The sequence below is a fragment of the Dermacentor albipictus genome, chromosome 1 (assembly GCF_038994185.2).
Source record: "Dermacentor albipictus isolate Rhodes 1998 colony chromosome 1, USDA_Dalb.pri_finalv2, whole genome shotgun sequence".
Taxonomy (NCBI): domain Eukaryota; kingdom Metazoa; phylum Arthropoda; class Arachnida; order Ixodida; family Ixodidae; genus Dermacentor; species Dermacentor albipictus.
Window position 1 is genome coordinate 64,138,830 of NC_091821.1, and position 5,183 is coordinate 64,144,012.

A 5,183-nucleotide genomic window follows, 5' to 3' on the forward strand; every position below is an offset into this window, starting at 1 on the left:
GTAGCATAATTCATAATTCGTTAATGTAAGAACAAGAGCAGCTGCACTCCTACTAGGGCAAGGGAACTACCTCGATCGCGTCCCGTGTGACTAATGTTTGTCAAATCTGCATCGGGCGTGGTGCGCCTGCATAGTTACGCTTTGTTTCTCAGCGCTTGGGCGTTCATTGATGTGATTCTCTTGTGCGTTCAACGCGGCTGCTTGTAATACGGTCGTTCGCACTTCAGTTAAATGTGGTCGACCACTTTTGCGTCGCGTAGAAAAGGGACTACTGGCTTTGCCACCTTTCGAAAGAACCGGCGCGGTATTGGTTCTCCCTGATGCGGTCGCATGCTGCTGTTGCTGCTTGCCGGACGCCTTCAGCATTTTTTCGGCTCGCTTTGTCTGCGCGTGTGCGCGTGCTCGCGCTCGGCTCGATTTGTGTGTGTGTGCGTGCGTGCGTGTGTGCGCTCAGCTCAGCTCGCTTTGTGTGTGTGTGTGTGCGTGCGCTCAGCTCGCTGTGTGTGTGTGTGTGCGTGCGTGCGTGCGTGCGTGCGCGCGCGTACAGTACATGCCGGTTTGTATGGGCCGGCGTGTTTGCGCGTGTCTAGTGCGTACGTGTTTTGTGAGTGTGTTGCCTGTGGGTCGCTGTGTGTGCGAGCACGTGTTAGCGTGTCTGCCTGCATGCATGTATGTGTGCTTGTTTGTGTGCATCAATGTGTGCGTGCGCACTTTTGTGTCTGCGCTTTGAGAGTGCGTATACTTGTGTGTGCGTGTGAGTGCGTTTTGTGTGCGTGCGTATGTATTGCATGAGGCCGGTAGTTTTACTCGCAAAAAAACTCTTCCGATTTGGTGCAGCGAGTGTTCCCGCCTGAAAGCCGAGTTTGGTTTCAAGCCACTCTGGACAACTGCTGTATGAGGCGCCGTTTCTCTGGAGCACCAGTGGGAAGGCGCCAGGTATACGCTTCGTCCTTTTTCCTCCCATGCCCTGATGGATCTATATCCTTGATTGTTATTGTGAAAGGAACATTACATCCAGAGCATAAATAAATGATTAAGAAATCTGGTAGTGTGTTTCGCCATTACATTAGTTCCGATCTTAAAGACGTGGATTTCTCATTAGCCCACATTTCTTTTGATGCAGACAACCACTGAAATTATTAGCGGCAGGTTATTCGAGACGTTCTACGTATATAGCAATTGTCTTCAGGAGCTTTAATGAATTTTGAAAATTTGAAGTGTTGTGCTTTAGAGGTATCATATACAAGCTTTAGGTCACCGGGTAGTTTGCATGCTCTTCGAGAGCTATCGCCTATAGCCCTATTGAAATTCGTAGCTACAGTTTGGAGCACTGGGGAAGCTAGAAGGCTTGTCCTGGCTCTCGAGAAAGTGTTTAAGCTGGAGGTGTAGGTTGAGGAGTTTGGGGTTGGTAACTCAAAGGATTTTTTATGCCTTAGCAGTAGGAGTGACACAGGATTAAAAAAATGTGTGTCAAGCGTAGGAAGCTGCTCATGTGGTAGAGGCATGTGTGTGCGTGTGTGTGTGCGCGCCCATGCATGCGTGCGTGTGTGTGAATTCGCTCCTCAAAAGGGAGTATGTGTGTAAGTGAGCTACTTCATTGCTGGTCTGTTTGCCAAGAATTGGCAAGAAAACACAATAATCAATTTAACTTGAAATAATAAACTTCAAAGCGTACTGGCGACAGCAGCATATGAGCATGCAGCTGTGTGACAATCTTAATGCATGACTGCAGCATCTGGAAGGAGGCTTGCTTCTTCTTCAGTAAGCAGCACAAAGTCCATATTCTTGGCTTTTCTCGTGCAAACCAAAACGAGGCTCATTGCCAATGATCTTGTCTTTTGCTCTAATAGCATTTGTTTATCTTGTACTTAGAGCGTCGTTTCTCGCAGGTCATGCAGATGGCAGCAGCAATTTCACAATGCCCAGCCTTGGCGCCCCCCATCAAGAGCAAGCCACTTGCGTTCGCCTTCAGACAGATGGTTAATGTCTTCTTGAAAGCGGTTGAGAAGACAACATTGTAAGTAGATATGGTTGTGTAGTGTAATATAATAAGTCAAGTTATAATTTAAAACTCAGGCTCCTTGGCCGCCTAAGCTTGATATGATGTGCAGTTGTCTGTGGTTGTAAATATTGCCGATGGTACAGTGCATACTGCAGGTATGACTGCTGATCCAAAGTATACATTTGCATTTTCTTGATGGTCTTTCATAATGAGGATTTTCTTTGTGCAAGAATATTCACAGAATGCCGGGGCATTGTAGCATCATATTCTTTATTGTGCATTCACTGCTAATTTTGTATGACCTTTCTGCTACCAATTTATTTGCAGGAAAGGAATATTTGTTTACTCCCTGCAATGAGCTTATTTGCTCATTGCATTACACTCTTCTACCTTTAATGTATTCCCATATAATTATCGATAGCTTAAAATTTCAGCTGTTTTTATTTTGAATACAATATCGAAATCAAAATGCACCGGATTGCAATCTAGACTGCAAGGGATTTGAAGAAATTACAATAAACCAGGACCTCTCGGGAGCGTTAAAAAAACGTTTCCGCAGGTAATGTGCCTAATTGTACTGAGCTAGCTGCTCATGAAAATTGCAAGCATATTTCATTTCACACAGTTTTGCAGGATATAGCAGGCCTATCATAGTCTCTAAGCACAACCTTACCTCATTTGCATCATGAAAATATCTCATGCTTAATTTGGGACAAATTTTGAAAAATGAATGTTTCATAATTTTGAAACTACACAAAGTATTGGTTGAGGCTAGACAGTTTTCAAACAACTTGACCATGTTGAACCTAGCCATTACAGGACGGAAAAAAAAAACATGCACAGGAGCACTCATTCAATGAAATTCGATGCTTGTGGTCATTTTCGACATGGCAAAATGTGCCTTTAAGCGAGAGAGGGCAGGTAGCCAATTTACAACCATTGTGACTCATGCGGGTAGTAGCAACACAGGATGAGAAATGGTTGTGTCCCTGAGGTTCATTGAATATGTTAAAACTCATATACAGTACCCACCCCCTATGAGGGGTAACTGTGCAATATGTTTTGGGCAAGAAAGACGATTGTTCTAGGAGACAAGAAATTTCAGGCTCTGGTTGAGAGGCTACAGAAAGAAGGACCATGTAAATAGTCACAGATTAACATAAACTGCGTCGGAGGGGCATCACAGTTTAGAGCATGAAGTGGGAGCATGAGGAAGGATCATAAGTTTAAATAAGGGAATATTACTTGTCAGTGCATTGCCAAGCTAACCCATTGAAAGAAGGGGGCGTGCTCTAAGAAAAATAGTTGACAACACATGCTAAATTTTCGAGGAAAATATGCCAAAATGCCAATTCTTACTAAATTAGTAAATAAGAAATACACGATAAATTTTAGGATGCAGAAAGTGTCTAATAAAGTGCATTGGAGAGTTGGATATTGTTGGGCTGGATGCATGTATTGCAGGGCAAATGAGAATGCCAGTGGGGATTCCCTCATTTTCATTTTGTGTGCACTCTCTGGAAAACAGTACTCTTTGTCTCCTAGTGTAATAATGTGTAAAAACAGTCATTTTTTAATGCCTTGTGCATTTCACTCTTAATGTGCCATATCCCGTAAGCTTCTCACCTGCAGTACTTATAAAGTGTAATGCAGATATATTGCAGATTTCATAATGTCAATTTTGTATTAGGGTCACGTACACACTCTTGGACAAATGTCTATGTTGAGAGATGTCATTGGTAGTCTTTAAATTTTATTCACTCTTATTTTCTATGATGAAAAGGCTACTGTAAATTTATATGTTTTTGCTGCTGTATGTGCCTTGTGTTCACAATGACATAGTGGTTTAGCATTCACAGTAACATGCAATTCCTTAATTTGCAAAATAGAAACTTCTACCTTTCACTTGTCTTGCCCAGTTGCCTGAGCGGTGCATTCTGCCCAATCACATTAATTAAGTTTGTTACTTTGAGGAGCTTGTTGCTTTATCAAATTTTCCGCAAAGTACATGTGTAATTGCACGGACTGAATTCTCATGATTCTCTTCTTATTTTGCTAATGCAGGATGCAAGATTCCAGCAATGCCATGCGCTGCGTTGGTCAAGATGCTCAGAGAATGGAGTCCCTGCACCTCGTGGTTAACCGTGAACATTTCTTTTTCTTTTGGAAAGCTAAAGGCCATTCGCTGCATGACTTGCATTTTTGCAGCTCGGATGTGTACTATATTTTTCTAATTTTGAATCAATATTGGCTGTTCAGTATAAAAAATGATGTACAGCGTGAAGGACAAGGACTGCGACAGACACACTCCACTGACTTTCAACAACATTTTATTGCGTTGACACATCGTGTGTGTAAACATAAGAGGGGTCATGCGCAGAAAATGAAAGCCAGTCACAAGGGGTGTTCTAACAGCAAGTCATTGTAAAAAGAACATGTTACTTGAAAAAAAAAGCATCACAATTTCTATCTGTTTAGATACAAAATTTCTCTAGGGGTCAGCGTGATAGAGGGGGCACTAACGCACACACTACCCAGTTTTCTGGTGAAATCAGCTTCAATAATTTACTGGGTGAGCTGTGTCTCGCTAGACCTTCCGTATCTTCAAAGAGGGCCATGCAACCGCAGTCCTGGCAATGAATGCCCAAGTGGCCTTGAACAGTGTTATTGACGTTGTTATAGTGCTCTCTTAAACGATAATTTAGGCACCTGCCTGTCTGTCCAATATATTTACTGCCTCAAAATGGGAATTTGGGAAACCACATTCGTTGCACACATCGCAAAACGTTTTCTGTGCCCGGCAGAGCAACAACTCTGATGCGATTTAGGCGCGTTTACACGCTTACAGAGCCTTGCCAGCTTTTCCGGGGCTGAGGAAAGACTGTGATTCCTGCAGGTTCCCCAATATTTTTTAGCCTATGGGAGACATCATGAACATACAATAGCACTGCAAACCTGTGTCTTTCAACCGGCTGGTTCCTTGACCGAGCGTGCTCATCATGTTTTGTGCACTTCAGAAGCTGTTCCGCTATGGCTGAAATTAAGGCCAAAGGGTAGCCAACGCAAGAAAGGCAATCAACCTGTGCAGCAACACTATGTTGCATCTCGTGTGAGCAAGATTTATTGAGGCTGTTAAGGAGGCAAAGCTTTACAATATCTCATTTGACTTTGTTGGACAGAC

General features: G+C 43.1%; 1 long non-coding RNA gene across 1 annotated transcript; it reads left to right on the forward strand.

Moving 5' to 3' along the window:
• Window positions 1-289: 289 nt before the first annotated feature.
• LOC139055139 (uncharacterized) lies at window positions 290-4,306 on the forward strand. Its single transcript, XR_011511649.1, has 3 exons — window positions 290-936; window positions 1,890-2,017; window positions 4,067-4,306. It is a non-coding gene; the product is annotated as an uncharacterized lncRNA (long non-coding RNA).
• The last annotated feature ends 877 nt before the right edge of the window (window positions 4,307-5,183 follow it).